The following is a 17347-nucleotide window of genomic DNA, read 5'->3' as shown; positions in this document are numbered from 1 at the left end:
CCCAGTCAACTCCTTGAATCTCAGTTCAAACTCCCTTCCAACGGGTAAGGCTTCCCTGACCACGTGCACCCTTCCCCATGCACACCAACCTGTAGTGATGACAGAGGCTCCCAAACTTGGCCGCAAAATGGGATCACCTGAACAGCTGCAAAGACTATGGATGCTTGTCTCCCATCCTGGGATTCTCATGCAATTGGCCTGAGGTGCAACCTGCTCACTGGGAGGCTTAAAATCTCCCCAGATGGCCTGAATATGCAGCAAATTCTGGGAAGCACAAGCGTCTTCAGGGCCAAGAAGGATCCACTCCCTAGTCTCTGCATTTGGGCCCAGTACTGAACCCCCGAGTTTAAATGCATTCACTGCAAAATGAGATGACTCTGAGAACACATGCCTGACACAGTGAGTATACTACATGACATAATCCACATAAAATGCTTATCACATGATGGTAAGTGTTCTTGGTAGGTGGGGAAAATGCCCCGTCCAAATATGCACATGGCCTAATCATGAGAATATGAGTTAGGTGATTTAGACAGTAAGAACTTAGGCTTTTGAACAGATGAGGTTTTGATGAGATTTGAGGTTTTGAACTGAGGAGACCCTGGAGACACCCTGTGCATAGTCTGCATTTGGACTGGATGCGAACCTTTGGGGCCCAGAGGGTGGACTGTGATAGACAGAATCACAGGCCCCACAGATGTGCACTCTCTAACCCAAATCCTAGCCGAATGCACCAGGAGTTGATTCCTCACCCAAGGACAATTCACTGGCTGACTGAGCAGGCACACTTGGCCTGGCACAAAGAGTTAGATCCAGACCAGGCACGTGAGAAGACACACATACTCTCTCCCTCTCTCTCTCTCAACAGTCTGAACTCATTAGTACAGATTCTGTCCAGCGTTAATGGGAGTAGGAAAGAAAAGACACATGGGGTCAAGCCAAGAGACAGAAAGGGACTGACTGAGCCAAATCATGAATGAACAGAAGTACAGATTAAGAGAAGCCACCGAGTAGAAAACACATATATAATTAAGAGAGGGAAAGGGATCATTTTCAGTAGTAGCAGTAACTGAGGGTACCCAAAGGCAGGGAGTGAACCAAGCCCTATGCAACGGAAACAAGCTAACCTGGTCCTGAGAGATATCCAGGCTCATTCCTGTTTGAAATCATATTCCAGTCTCTGGGAGGCCAGGCTGTGTGTCGATTTTGAGGGTGCAAAGAGATTCCTCCCTGCCTCACTGCAGAGCATGGCCGCACAGCGCCACAGCTCTCCTCACTAGGAGAGGCTGAAGTGTGCTCACCTACACCTCTCATCTGAACCCTGGAATACATCACTATTCAGACTGGGGAGCTGGCCAAGACACAGAAACATGGGCATCATGCTCTCACAGATTGGCCTTGGGCTTTCAATCATGGCTCCACGAAGTCCCAGATGTGTGAGCCTTGGCAAATCCCTTGAAGTTTCTGAGCCCCAAATGCTATCTCTGTAAAGCTGAGAAATTGGTACCTTACCCCTAACAGTTGCTGAGGAGAAGAAATAAGCTAATGTAAGCAAATTGACTGATACTACAGGAGGTATTCATTACATATTGTTCACCATCCCCTCCCTCATTTTCATTTGCATTTAATTCTTTGGAAGGAGAAGGGAAATTTTTCTGATATTTCCTATCGTCTACACCTATTAGTTTTTGAATACATGCCTGTCAAAATGAATCAGGAAACAATTACCTAAAACTATTTCTGCCAGGATAGGAAATCCGGCATGTTAACTTAACCTGACCTGCAGTCTCCAGTCCAGCACCCCTCCCCAGACTCACAGCTTGGTTCCTCTTCCTCACGTGAACCAAGGGCTACAGCCACACCAGGTGGGTCAGCCCCAGGGCACACCTCAGTCATCCAATGTCACACCTCACCGACTCTCAGTCCATACTTTGAGGTCCCATCAGGCTCAAAACGGGACTATTCCAGAAGAGTTAGCGAAGGGATTATTTACACAAAGGAAGCTGTGTTCAAGGGAAGCCCCCAAAGGACGACAGTGCAGTAGCACAGGGACAGAAGAGCAGAACTGTTCCCTCTCCTGGGCATGAAGGGGTGAAAGACAGGAGAGGGGACTGGAACCAGAAGGGAAGGTAGAAAAAGTTGTCTTGAAAGGATCAGTGACCTTCAATCTAGAATACAGCAGGCCCGAGGCAACTCAGCCAGAAGAATGCCAAAAAGTGGATCAAAACATAAAGACTTCCCACCCCTCAGCCTACTGCTGGAACTCAGCACTGGCTACCCTGAGAAGAGGCCAGGGAGCCAGGAAGCCTGTGGATGCAGTCCACACAGTTAGCCTTCCGGAGAGAGGGGGGGAAGGCACAGAACAGCAGAGAGGGCCCCTGGAAAGGGAAGCAGAAGACAGCCGGCTCAAGGTCTAAGGGGGAGTCCCTCCTCCATGAAAGATGTTCTGCCATAGTCCATATTCTCCAAAATTCCTTCTTGTCTCCTTGTGACGGCATAAAATGGGAAGGGAGAAACGGGAAAGGGGAACAGAACTGCATTCGTGAGAACCGACGACAGCCGTGGTCTGTGCTAAGTGTCGTACCTTCCTCATCTCGTTAATCTGTTCGAGGGTAGATTCGGATCTAGAACCCAGATGCACCAGCCTCCAAACAACACAACGTTTCCATAAAACCATACTGCCTTGCGTAAATCATCATTTTATCTAGCTGTGTCTTGTCCCTTTATGAGCATGAAGGCTACCAAAGGGCATAGATAGTCTTCTATTTCTCTTGCATATTTCCTCTTGCCCTGGGTATACTGATGAGATGCAAAAAAGTCCCACAAAAATAAATCACAGGATAAATAAAATCACAGAATCTTTAAAATCCCCACAAAATTCTCCTCAGTTTAAAAATAAGCTGTTTTGCCATATATTCAGAAGCTTCTTTTCCCTCTTTAAACAGACCCTTTTTTTTTTTTTTTTTAACACACATCTCATATTGGGATTCACAACTCATCACTCCCACAAGAAATACCCCCAGGCTCCTTGTCTATTCAGGCAAGCACTTGGTAAATTTGGAAAACAGTTTAGATTAATTTCTGCCTGCCAAGTATGAGGATTCTGGGTAGCCTTCTCTTATGCAAAGTTTTAAAAGCAACATTATGCTTAATGAAAACAATAAAATGATTAATAATATAACCGTGGCAGCTCTGTATATCTGACATCATATGTGTGTAATATTACCTGGTGAGTATTTCTAAAAGCCCCCAAGTGCCTTCCTGACGTTTTATCATTAACTTCTTTTGCCTTCTCTTCAGGGTAGCAAAGGTGAGCCAGTGTGAGCTCCATGCGGAGGTGGAGGCCTGAGGCCCAAACAACTGGCTTCGTCCACTCCACACTCACTTCCCATTTTCATTTAACGGGAAGACAAGATGCCTTATCAGAACACAGCAGCGGTGAAAGGAAAGGGTCTCCAGCTTTTCTTAGGAGCGTGCCCTTGGGTCTCCACTTGATGCATTCATTTGACATTTCCTTTCCCATGAGTGTCACAGTTGGACAAGTACTTTCCTTTGCACACACTCATCTCATCTTCATGACAACTCAGGAAGGTACGTCTTGCTGTCCCTATTTTACTATGGCTGGACAAGGAGAGGAGATGGACCATAGGCTTCCCAGAGAGGAAGTGTTGAAAATCGGATGGAATCCATGTCTTCTGAATTCTAAGATCTTTTTTTGTATCTTGCAAATACCTGACTCCTGGGTGTATATTATGCTTCCTTATAGATGATCAGCTCTAGGGTTAAAATTAATACCATAGGGAGGGGAGTGGAGGTGAGGGTGGGGTGATAGTGAGAGGGCAGGATCTGTTGCTAGTATGTTAGCTAGTCCCAACTCTCCCCTCCGGGTCCCAGCTGGCAAGACTACACCTCTTACACTATTTGCTGATTCTAGGCCATACCTCCATCCCCAACTGCTGAATCTCGATACCTTTGCATCGCCACCTGGACCACGGACTGTCGGGCCACTGACCCCAATGTGAGGTCTTTTCCCAATAACGATGAGCTTCGGCCTTTGGTCATTCATATTTAGAGTCTAAATTAGGAGTACTGTTTAGGGATAAAAAGACCAAGACAATGATAACAGAATTAACACTCAATGGCTTCCAACAGCCAAACTGGTAAACGAAATACTCCTGATTTTTCATTGGCTTTAACTATAAAAAGTGAGCCAGTCATGATTAGGTTCTCATTAACTACTGGTTTCCAGAAGGCAGACAGCTAGTCCTGTAAATAGTCATTCACTCAACACTTGTGATTCTCTAGGTATTACCAGCTAATATCCAACCAAAAAGGAAGGGATATATGATCAGAAGAAGCATGAAAAGATCTCTTCCCTCAGGAATTCCAGGAGGAAACACCCACAAAAAAGCACGGAGTTAAAAAAAAAAATGGGGATATCAAATACTCCTTTGAAAAGTATCATGAAAGCTACAAATCCCTTCCCCAAGCTCAAGTCAAGAACTTAAGATGTAAGGTAGGGATTAAAAAAAAATTCAAAGGTGAAATGTAAAACCAATATATTTTAAAAGCACAATTTAAAAGCCGTCAGTATGATGTGCAATGACTTTTCATCTTTTAACTTTTATCCCACCATTTTGTTGGCACATTGCCATGAAATCACAATAAAGTAAGTTGCTTCTAATAGGATTTTACAGCTAAAAAGTACTTTCACATCTGTGTGTCCATGTAAAATTCTCTTAATAACCTTGGAAAGTCACAGAATAGGAATCTTGATCGTCATTTTAAAGACTGAGAAACTATGCTCTACACAGGCAGGTATGTTCTGGAGAGCTCCAGTACCTGTAAGCGGCTGTGTCCAAGTTAAGTTTGAGGTCTTTAGGCATCCAGCCTCCAGTTTTAAAGCTGGACAAGATCTTGGATATCGCCTCAACCCATGGCCTGGAGTCTGCATTTTGGTGAGGAAGAAACAAGTCTTAGAGAGATTGAAAGGTTTGCCCAAAGTCACCCGGTTAGCAAATCACATGGAACGATTAGCCAGGTCACCAGATTCCTAGTCTATTTCTGCCACTATAAGCCAATGCATACACCATTCATAACATCATGGAAAGTGCTTCCATATGATTTCCTATTACTAGACAATTTCTAACATCATTCACTTTCGCAGGATCACATGGAACAATTAGCCAGGTCACCAGATTCCTAGTCTATTTCTGCCACTATAAGCCAATGCATACACCATTCATAACATCATGGAAAGTGCTTCCATATGATTTCCTATTACTAGACAATTTCTAACATCATTCACTTTCGCAGGATTCCTGCTCCAAGAACAAGTTATTTTTGAAATTTCAAAAAGCACATAAGAAACCTTTAAAAGAATTAAAGAGCAGTGAGACTTCTGCACACACTGTAGAAGGAGCCCTCTGTTCAAAACATAATTTACCAAAGCTCAGCTTCACAGAGTGACATTCCAGAAAGCATTTTCCTAGAACCTGAGGCACAGGCGAGAAAGAGCTCGGAGAACCATCTCCTACCCAGGGGAAATAACCTCAGCATGCTAAAAGCAAACAAAACCTAACAACCTGAGCAAATTAATTTCTAATAAAGAGCTCTACTCAGAGATGAAAAAAAAAATTAAATTAAACGTTACATTACCCATGTGGTCATGTTACAAAGCTCAGCTCCTGGAGACAGCTGTCCTGGCTCTTGTAGAAGCTCAGAGCCACCCCACAAAGAAGAAAGGACAAAGTACGCGGCTGGGATCACAATTACAGAGTCGGCAACTGCCAGAGAAGAGGCTGGGCAAGGCATAATCACATGGGGAGAAGCAGTTACATGTTCAGCCATCAACATCACCAGGGCAAAGGGCATTCAAACACAGGCCCCCTCTCCTCCGAATGCATTTTTTTACTCATTCAATCAACACATCGTTTAATTTCCTGACTATAGGCTGTTTGCTATGCACTGTTCAGTTCTGGGGTTGCGGTGTTTGTCTTAGTGGAGAACGGCAGCCGGTAACAAAGGAAGAAGTCAAGTACACAGTATATCAGATGTCGGGAAATGCTATGAAGAGAAATACGGAAGGGGAGGGGAATGAGAAGTGCTGGAAGGAGGTACATTTTTTTAAATGAGTAGTCAAAGGAGTCCTCACTGAGATGATACTGCATCATAACTTAAGAAGGCAAAGGTGCGTGCCATACAGATCGCTATCTGAGGGAAGAACATTTCAGGCAGGAACAGTAAGCCCCAAATCGCTGAGGCAGAAAGAAGTATTTCTGAAGAGCAGTGAGGTGGCTAGTATGGAAGAGAGGGAAGACGGAAGTTAAGGGTGAGGGCAAGAGCTGGAGGCCAGAGCCACAGCCTGGAAACACAACCACAGGGTCTTTGCTCTCAAGGAGACTACAATCTAGCAGTAGTTCTGACCATAAGGTTTGGTTTGTCAGAACTGGCTTCCTCAGTTACTAGTCATGCAATCCTGGGAAAATAAAACTTTGGTGAGACTCCATTTACTCATTTACAGAACCAGAACAATAATAATCTCATCTTGTCCATCCCGCTAATCCTACTTCTGAATCATCCCTTAAGATGTTTTCAAAATGCTAGAATCCCATGTGTCGTCTCTCTTCCTCCACAGAACCACCACACGGGTTTAATATTTTCATTATTTTCACATTACAGACAAAAAAAACCAGACACGGAGGGTGAAGGTCTTGCTCAAGAAAACACAGGCAGTGTTACAATAAGGATTTGAATGCAGGCCTTTGTGATTTTAAAAGCCACAACCCTGAGTTGCTTGTGTTGTGGGTCCAGGAAATGCATGGCTAGAAGTGAAGTGTGGTAATGGGAAGGGCCACACGGCCATGTCATGGCTGTGGCTGCCCTGGAGACAGTGTGTTCCGTGGCACAGTGGAACCAAGTGTTCTCTCCCATCATGAGAGCTGGGCAGTCCACGTGGGGAGGCTCCCCAACCCAAGGGTACCAAGATTAAACCTGTCTGACTTCTCTTGGTGAGTCTGGGTTCCAGATGCATGATCATGCTGGGAAACTGAGGCAGCCATCTAGGTCATTGAATCTCCGAGACTTAGAGAGTCAAACTTCAAGGAAAAAAAAAAAAAAAAAAGAGAAAGAGAGACAGAAAGACATCAAACTCTCTTGTAGCGATCTCAGAATGACGGCTTATTCCTTCTCAAAAGGAAGACTTCCTGCCTTCAGCCCACCTGAAGGAGAGGAAAGTACATCAGTTACGCTGTTCAGCACATGTTTATGGCACTGGACCTTGTTCCCAATAAATTAAGATTCAGTTCAACTCATCACAAGGTCACATTTTCTGGTTGCTTTTCTCCCTGGAATGTCTCACATCATTTATTTCCAACAGGATCTATTATATCCAGGTCAAGATCACCAGCGGACGCCTCAACTCAAGCCGATTTAACTTGATACTGTGTCAGTATGCTGTATTTATGCATCTTTCTCTTTCTTCTCAATTGACTTGAAACAATGGCAACAATAGCATGATGGTGATGACGAAGATAAAAATCACAGACCATGAGGTAAAGTTGGTCTCAAGCTTAACTACTGGCTCTAAACGTACTGCTTCTTAACTTGTCTGAGCCTAACTTTCTCCTCTCCAAAATGTAATATGAAAATTTGCCTTGTTGTATTATCATACAGGAAAAAAAGTATATAAAGGTACATGATAGTTTCTCAGTAACTGAGAGCTATTATTCTCCATTAACATGAAAGCCAATAAGATTTACATGGCATTTTTCCATCCATGATTTCATTTGATCCCCACAACAAACCCCCAGCCCTTAACTTGGGGTCTTCCACTTGGTAGGTTGCTCAAAAGCTAGAATCTCAAACTAGGGTAAAATTAATTAATTAATTAATTAATTTTTTAATATGAAATTTATTGTCAAATTGGTTTCCATAAAACACCCAGTGCTCATCCCAACAGGTGCCCTCCTCAATGCCCATCACCCACTTTCCCCTCCCTCCCACCCCCCATCAACCCTCAGTTTATTCTCAGGTTTTAAGAGTCTCTCACGGTTTGGCTCCTTCCTTCCCTAACTTTTTTTTCACTTTGCAGGCACCTGCTGTTTCTGTGGAAAGAACACTTAGACTAAACGTCAGAGTGGGGTAGAGCCAGTTGAGGAGAAGCCTTTAGGGTGTAAGAACACAGGTTTAGGACTGGTCTGTGCCCATCTCCCCTGCACGGCTCTGAGCAAGCTGCAACTTCTTGAGCCTTCACAGAGTCCCCATCTTGTGACGGTCAGAGGCCCCCAAGCACTTTGTCCTCCATGGCCCTTTCCACCATAAAGAAATGTTAAAAATTATATTCTGGGATTAAAAGGTCATTTCTTTTTCTTATTTGAAGAGAAATCAAAACATTTTTGTGGGCTTCTTAAAGTACTGTGAGGCCTGAGGCACGGTGCTGCCGTGCTAACAGCTAGGTTGACCACGGTTCCTTCGCCAAAAAATACAAACTGTTGGCACCTACTTCCCAACACGTTCTGAGCATTAGTGGTTTAACCTGTAATGCGCCTCGCACCACGCATGGCAGCCAGCGGCCACTCAGTGGCTCTTAATATTGTACCATTGTTATTACTCAGAAAATGTAACTTAGCCATTCTTCAAAGAAAACAGGATTATGAGCCATTTGGAAGAAGAGGTGTGAGTTTGTTCACTCTGTGACTTACTCTTTATCAACGCCTCGAAATCTCCCAATAGCTGTGCAACATGGGCATCACTCAATAGATGCACATACTGAATAATGACAGTGAGCTTAAAAGGAAACATCTTCCCACCGAAGAGATACTTTACGGAAACTGTCTTTATCTGCTATGAATTTTTTGAAAATATAAAAATATCAGAACACTTTAAAAAAAAAGTCAATGCCCCTGGTTGTATGGGCTGGCACTGGAGCTGGGGCACAGAGCTCTGAGAAGTCCGCTGCACTTGGGAAAGCCACGCGTGGCCCTGCAGATCTGACTCACTCCCAACAGAGACCTGGCAAGTCCTTCACACTACAAGCCCCAGCCCCCTTTTACTACAGCAGGGACCTATGAGAGGGATGATGTGAGGCTCAAAGATTCCCTAAGTAATTTCCCAAGGTTTCCCACAGAACTCTATTCCTTAAGAATGCTTTTTAAAAATAAGTAAGGGCGGGGCACCTGGGAGGCTCAGTCAGTTAAGTGCCAGACTCTTGATTACAACTCAGGTCATGATCCCATGGTTCATGAGTTTGAGCCCTGCATCAGGCTCCACACTGACAGTGCAGAGCCTGCTTGGGATTCTCTCTCTCTCTCTTCCTCTTTCTCTGCTCCACTCCTCTCTCAAAAATAAATAAATAAATAATAAATAAATAAATAAATAAATAAATAAATAAATAACCTAAAATAAAAAATAGGTAAGGGATGGACAGATGGAATGAAGGACAGATGGAAGGAAGGTTGGGAAAATCCACAGTTAAATAGTTCTGAAAGTACTTCATAAGACAGTGGTCCTCAATCCCTTGAAAAATCATACCCAAGATTAGTATATTAAGATCTTGGAAAGATCTTTTAAAAGGAAACCTGTTTTGCTTTTATGACCAGAAGTTCCATAATGTGTTTAAACCAAAATTTTTCCCTGGCATAACTATAAATATCCCACCTGATCTAGGAAATGCCCACCTTGGCCATCTTTCTATTCTTTCTCCTTCTGGGTCTTTTCACATTGTTCCTTCTCTTGGTTCCTTCTTATCTCACAGGTCTCCTCTGAAATGGCACTTCTTTCAAGTGCCCTTCCCAGATCACCCACCTGACAGCAGCCTCCCCAGGTCCCTTCTGCCAGTCACTCCCTCTCATTTCCACCTCTATTTTACAGTAGTCATTTCATCTCAAATATATCAATAATGTGACTGTTGAAGCCCTCAAGGGCAGGACATATTCCTGACTTGTTCATCTTTATGGCCACTCTGATGAGAATAGTATAGTCAAAGAGAACACCTCAATAAACACTGGCTGGATGGCTGGCTGGGCTTGATTGGTGGGGGGGGGGGTCGGGAATGACTGGATGAATGAGTGGAACACTTAACTATGATCTCTGCCTTCCCCATCTGTGTTGGAGGACTTAGTATTTCAAGTTCCTCCCATGGTGTTATTTGAAGTACAGAAGCTCTAAAGACACTCTGTATTAAGTATTTACCAAATGGCAAGGAAATTTTCCTGGTGTTGGCTGCACTTAATCTTTAAGACTGCTTCACGAGAGAAGTGCTACCCTCCCAGTGTAAAGATGAGACAACTCTGGACAAAAGCTGGAATCCCCTCCTGGCAAATGGTGAGGCCTGTTGCCAGTCTCAGCCAGGGCTGTTTCTACTGCCTTATGAGCCCGTAAGCCAGAAGGAAACAATGGCTCTCACTACTGCCAAAGAAATAAGACTGCAAAAGAAGCAGGGGTGAGGCAACAGGTTGAGGTAGTCTGCACATAATTCAATTCACTGTGTAGTAGCGTACGCCTGGAAAACAAGAAGCATTTCCTGAGTTGGTCACTTGCTTAAAAGAGCCTAACTTTAGATCTATACAATGGCTGCCTTCTTTTTAATCATACCTCTTGCATTTTCTTTGCAGCACTTGTTCTAAATCATCTCTATACTAGACAATCAGGCACCATCCGCTTTCCCCCTCACGTGAAGAGCTTATTTTCTCTTGGAGAGCAATTACCGGACAAATGCCAGTCTACAGAAGGTGTTTCTCCAGCAGCAGCATCTGTCTCCTTGGCAGGCTCCTCAGGCAATTTTACTGGTAGCATTAAAATGGCCAGGGGGTCAGTCAGAGCTCAGCTGCCCACAAGCTCTCAGGTGGCCTACCAGCCTCTGCCCAGATGTATTGGAAAGCAGAAACTGGTTTGGACACACCTCAGAAGTTGCAGATCAGCCAAAGCCAACTCTAGCTTAGTCAGAACCATTTGGGCCAATCCTGGTTTCTACTGGGAGCCAAGAAACTCCCATGATCCTCTTTGCTAAACAAACTGGCAATAACCACCACCCGTATAAGAGCACAAGTCACCAGGTTCTGAGGTAATAGGCAAAGGCATGCTGTGGTAGGCAGCCTCTACAATGGCCTCCAGCAATGCCAGCCTCATGGGATCCATGCCTTTGATAATCTCCTCCCCGAGCGGGACTGAACCCAGTGGCTCATTTCTAATAATCAGAATACGGCACAAGCAAGATCACTTCATAAACTAGGTTACGGAAAGACGCTGGCTGCCCTCTGGCTGGCCATCTCTTGCCCTCTTGTTTGCTTGCTCTGACGGAAGCCAGCTGCCATGTTTGTGAGCCGCCCTATGGAAAGACCTGTGTGGCCAAGAACTGAGGGAGTCTGTAAAAAACTGGGGCCTGCCAACAGCTACTGGAGTGAACTTGGAAACAGATCTGAGCCTGGAAATGGATGCGGCAGCCCTGAGCAACACCCTGCCTGCAGCCTTACGACCACGACGACGGAGTCTGAGCAAAAGCACCCAGCTAAGGCCACCCACTGAAACTGGAACCACAAACGTTTGCTGCTTTAAGATGCGAAGTTTGGGGGCAATCTGTTATGCGGCAATAGTTAGTAGATGCTTTTAAAACAGAAAATAGCCCATTTCTTTAAATCATGTCAATATAACTACCTTTTTCAAGTTTGCTTAATGGTCACCTCCATGGGCCTACTGAAATTTACAACTCACTTCTACCTGCTTCCCATACAACTACACTGCACCAGCTTTTCCGATTTTCTCCAATCTTAAACGTTCTCTATGAACACTTTGTTACTCAAAGCGTGGTCACTGAACCAGCAGCATTAATATCATATGGGGGTTTGTTAGAATGCAAATCTTCGGGGTCACTCCAGACATACTTGGTCAAAATCTGCACGACAGGAAGATTTCCAGCAGATTTATAGGTCTATCAACATTTGAGAAACATTCCATCATTCTGGTCTTTCTTTCAGATTTTCTTATTTACTCAATTGTATTGCTTCTTTTCTTTTTCTGTCTCCTACCCTCCCTCCTACCCCAGTGAAAAGTGGGATATGGAAGTCATTGTTGATCCTGATTGCCACCATTTGGAAGTATCCAGTCTGCCTGCAAACACAGAAATGAGAGACTCGGGGCCCATGCTTATGCAAATTTTTACAACCCATGCCTCTGATCTATGCTTGCTTGAACTGGGTTTCTGTCTCTTACAGTCAGGAGTATTTCGAAATGGCAGGCTCAGAGCCATCAACAAGTCCCTTGCCTTACCTCTCAGTTTATCACTAGTGATGAGCTGACTGGAAGAAAGCTCTCACCCAGCTGCAACTTTAAAAAATCTCAGAGATGATACTCCCAGACCAGCTGACTAGAGCTGAATGCTAGATTGATTCCAACCATGCAACTGTGCGGTGTCGAACCATCTCTAGGAGGAGAAAATGGGATTTTTTTTTTTTTCTGAAGAAGAAGGGGAGAGAAGTGCTAAGTAAACATAGTATCAGATGCTCATCTGCATTTTACAAATTTATGCCCTTTAGATGATTTTCCTCCATCTGAAATACCCTACATAAAAGCCCTAATTGGGGCACCTGGATTGGTTAAGCGTCTGACTTTGGTTCAGGTGATGATCTCACAGCTCATGAGTTCGAGCCCCACATCGGGCTCTGTGCTGACAGCTCAGAGCCTGAAGCCTGCTTCAGATTTTGTGTCTCTGGCTCTCTCTGCCCCTCCCATGCTTGTGCTCATTTTCTCGCTCTCTCTCCCTCTCTCTCTCAAAATAAACAAACAAACATTACAAAGTCCTGATATCTCCAAGACCTCTGCTTACCTCCATAAGCCTGGCAAGTTCCTACTCAGCCTTCCAGAATCAGTTCCAGTTGCCTCTGTGAGGCTCTAACTCCCAGGGGAGATCTTACCCTGATCTTACTCCCTGATCTTACCCTATTCTTCCACTCCCTATTGAGGAAAATAATTAGTAATTTAGAGCATTTTGACTCAATATGATAAATGCGTTATTAAATTTCCAACTTTTTATTTACCAATGAATATGAAAACAAATGAATGATCTTCCAGTTGTTGAGCCTCTGGATTAAAGACTGAGGAGATAGGGCACAGTTTGCATTTTGCACAGCATCTTCACATTTTGCATATTCATTCAGACAGGACTGTATGGCCGCACTTTTTTTTTTTAATTTGTATTTATTTTTTTAATTTACATCCAAGTTAGCGTATAGTGCAACAATGATTTCAGGAGTAGATTCCTTAATGCCCCTTCCCCATTTAGCCCATCCCCCCCTCCCATCCCCCCTCCAGTAACCCTCTGTTTGTTCTCCATATTTAAGAGTCTCTTACATTTTTGTCCCCCTCCTGGTTTTTATATTATTTTTGCTTCCCTTCCCTTGTGTTCATCAGTTTTGTGTCTTAAAGTCTTGTTATGAGTGAAGTCATATGATATTTGTCTTTCTCTGACTAACTTCGCTTAGCATAATACCCTCCAGTTCCATCCACGTAGTTGCAAATGGCAAGATATCATTCTCCCTGCCACACTTCTGTTGGGTTCTCCGCCTACCCTTCAGGGCAGCGCAATTTGCCGACAGCATGTATAAAAACAGCTCTCCCATCAAGAGCAGACACGCAGACTCAATGCCCACCTGTTTTGCTTTTGTCCCACATCTCCCAGCCCGCACTCTGAAAAGACTGCAGGGTAAAGGGCTCCATGTCATTAGCAATGGAGAGCCCCACCTGTCCCTCTGTCTGTGGAAACTCTCAGGGGGTAGTGACAGAACTTATTGAATCACCTTGTCTTTTTAGAAGTGTTGCAAGGCCCTAGAGCGGCCGCTAATTACTAGGCCTGTTACTATGGAGCGTGCTCTCCCCTGTCTCCAGGAACAGCTTGTTTGGAGAGTAGTGGGAGAGCTAGGGAAATGGGCATCTTCAGCCTGGCAGAGCTCACGCTCCAGCTCCCCAGAGCTAGGATCAGCAGCTGAGGACTGGGGGAGGGCAGATCTGGGTCAGAATCGGCAGCTGCAAACAAGAGCAATTGGATGACTCTTCTGTGGCAATTTTTCCACTCACATATTTAGAATCCAGGCACTTCCTCCACATTACTCACTGATGAATGACGCCTGCTTATAGGATAAGGCAAACTGAAGGCATTCAAAGCCCTCCCTGATTCCCCAGTTCCTTTCTCTGGGTGTTGTCCATTTCTTACCAAATAACTCTCTCTCCCCCACAATCAAATTCAAATACTTTGTGTGACCTTTCTGTGGCACATGAACACTCACGTTTTCATTGGTGCACTGACGTTAGAAAACTTCTTAACCCACATTGCCTTTTCTCCTTGTCCACCTCCCTTAGAGATGCCAAAAAGGCAGATAATCTCTTAGCCTCCCTTCTGGCTGGAAATGGCAGTGTGATCCAGTTCAGACAAATCAAGAGTCACGGGGGATGGCAGTATCTCGCTTTGTGGGAGTTATTTCTGGGAAGTTGTTTTTTGTTTTGTTTTTACCTCTGATAAAAGAAAGGAGACAAATGATGAAAGCTCCATTGTACCATCCTAGCTGCCCTGGTTTCTTCCTGTTTTCAGTGAAGTTATAGAAGGATGTGATACTTGCTCCTAAGGCAGCCATCCTGGGACCATGAAGCAATCAATCTAAGGATGGCACAGAGCAAAAAGAAAGAACTTGAACCCTGATAACATCTTGGAACTACTGCACCAATATTGGGACCACGCACCTCTGACTCTTTCTTATAGGAGATAACAAAATGACTTTATTCCTGAAGCCAGTGTTGACCATGTTCTCAGTTTTCTCTTACTAACAGTCTCACGTTCCATTCAGGGTACTTATGCTAACACCTCTTAAACTTTATAAGGTCACACAGTGACTAATGAAAGCGTATTGATTTTCTCCATAAAGACAGGCATAGCTCTTAGTCTTGCCTACAGTTTCAGGAGCCATCACCCATGGTCATCCCCCAAACTGTAAGTCTCTGCTCACAGAGAAACCTGTCCACAGATTATGCATGCAAACTACAGGATTCTATCATTAACACTGATACATACAGTGAGAACCCCAGGGCATTTTGAGTTCCTGTGTTTTACGAGATACGTGTATCATCATCATCATTTATTGAATGCTTACTATGTGGAAGATCCCGGGGCACTGTTCCAAGCACTCGACACATGTAATCTCATTTGACTGATAAACTGTAATGAGGGAGGTATTACTACAATCTCCATTTTATAAGAAAGAAACCGAGGCTTCGAGTGACTAGCGAATTGCTCCAGGTCACAGTGCTAGTAAATGATGAAGGCAGAATTTAAACCCAGGCAGTGTGACTGCAAAGTCCTTCTTCTGACCTCTCCTTTAGGCTGCCTCAGTTCCGTACAGTAGACACACTCTGTGTTCTAATGGGAAAGTAGATTCATACAGTCTAGAAGCTGCAACAAAATGGACTGAAATATCAAGCTACAATGCTTGATCAACTAAAGGTATCGGCTGTGCATTTTAACTAAAAAAAAAAAATGTAAGCTGAATTCCTAGACAGCTGAGTGTCCTAAGGAAACTATTCCATTTGTGGTACTTAGGGTTTACTTAGATTTAAAAACTAATCTGAATATAAACACCAAGCGCTTACCACGTGTCAGCCACTGTTCAAATACTTTATGTACATTATTTTACTTAAGCTTCATGATAAACCTATGGGGGGGAGACAATGTTATCCCCATTTTACAGATGATGAAATTGAGGCATAGGAAGGTAATGTGCAGAAGAACACATAGCTAGGGAGAAGTAGTGTCCAGATATCAACCCAGACAGAGGCTATACGTTGAGTCACTATATCATACTGACTCCAATTTCAGCCCTTGACTTGGATTGTTTCCATCCAGAATCTGAAAATTTATAGAAGCATTCACATTTTACTGAGCTTAAAATTCAGGCTTCCCTCTCTCTCTCAAAGCTAAACATACATTTAAAAAATCTTTTAAGATGGTGGGGGAGGTGCCTGGGTGGCTCAGTTGATCAAGCATCTGACTTTGGCTCAGGTCATGATCTTGCGGCTCCTGGCTTCGAGCCCCATGGCGGGCCCTGTGCGAAGAGCTCAGAGCCTGGAGCCTGCTTTGGATTCTGTGTCTCCATCTCTTTCTGCCTCTCTCTCTTTCAAAAATAAACAAACATTAAAAATAATTTTAAAAAATCAGGCTTCCAACATGCAGTGATAATCCAGTGGTTCCTACTTGGGAGGCAGGTCTCATTCCCTTGGGTTTGACTTTCTAACAGCACATGTGAGGGAGTCAGCCCATTCTGACTCCTCCCCTCTGTAGTCATTACCTTGGGAATCTTAATCAAACAGCATTGACCCTCACCTCTCAGTAGACCATACTCAATCTCCATCTACCATCATGACCACTCCCTCAACTCCCAAGCCTTCATGTCCAGCTCTCCACAGGAACATTTCCACATAGACATCTAAAGGTCACTTCAAATCCGATATTTAAATACACTGGGAATGACAGGATTTTAGCAATGGAGGAGCTATCAAAGGTAGGTGGTATATTGAAAAGGTTATGTGTTTTGAAGTCAGAAAGCACAGGGTTCAAACCCTAGCTCTGAACCCATTTCTTCTGTAAAGTGGAAGAGGTAATTGTCACTTTCCCTTAGGCATAGAAGGATTAAAGAGAATAATGGATACAAACTTGCCTAAAGCACAGTACCTGGCACTTAACCGGCACTCAGTAGATAGTAGTCACATTTACTACTATTATCATCATCAACACAATTTTGTGCATCCACTGAATACATGAATATCTCCACAATACCCATGACAGATGGCCATCCAGGCTCTGCTAGAACATTTCCAAAGATAGAGAGCTCGCTCACACCATCTCCCTAGGCAGCCGGTTCTATTATTGGACAGCTCTTACTGGCACAAGTCTTTCTTAGGTTGAGCCAAATTCTGCCTCCATGACTTCCGCTGGCCCCAGCTACGTCCTGTAGAGCAGCACAGCATGGTTCTGCTCTCTTCCACACAAGAGGCAGCTCTGAAAAAAGCAATCATGTCCTCCCTACTTCCTCTCCTCTCCAGGCATTCATTCCCACGCACCCCCTCCCATGATGTGATTTCCATATCATCAACAATGCTCACTACTTCCTCAAAGTGTGGTGCCTAGAGGTACAGCAGTCCAATCCCCGGTACAAGTCAACACGGCAACTTCTAGCAATGCATTTGAAAAGTCATACTGTGATTTTCTTACTGGATGGTTAAGTGTCACGGTCACATCATTCACGGCTTAGAGTCAATTAAACTTGTAAGTCTCCTCTCTTCCTGTTAAAAAAAGATCACCCACCCCTTC

At 44.1% G+C, this 17347-nt stretch overlaps 1 protein-coding gene across 21 annotated transcripts in view; it reads right to left on the bottom strand.

Annotated features, from left to right (window-relative positions):
- Positions 1 to 17347, bottom strand: part of DAB1 (DAB adaptor protein 1) — a 1141854-nt gene that overhangs the window by 295870 nt on the left and 828637 nt on the right. The window contains exon 1 of one of the 21 annotated variants that reach the window (XM_058717246.1): positions 5659 to 5785. The exons of the other annotated variants lie outside the window; for them this stretch is intronic. The gene's annotated coding sequence lies outside the window, so the exon portion shown is untranslated. Of the gene's footprint in view, positions 1 to 5658; positions 5786 to 17347 lie in introns of those variants that run through there. 21 annotated transcript variants of the gene reach the window in all.

The sequence above is a fragment of the Neofelis nebulosa genome, chromosome 2 (assembly GCF_028018385.1).
Source record: "Neofelis nebulosa isolate mNeoNeb1 chromosome 2, mNeoNeb1.pri, whole genome shotgun sequence".
Taxonomy (NCBI): Eukaryota; Metazoa; Chordata; class Mammalia; order Carnivora; family Felidae; genus Neofelis; species Neofelis nebulosa.
This window is presented reverse-complemented; position numbering and strand designations above follow the sequence as displayed.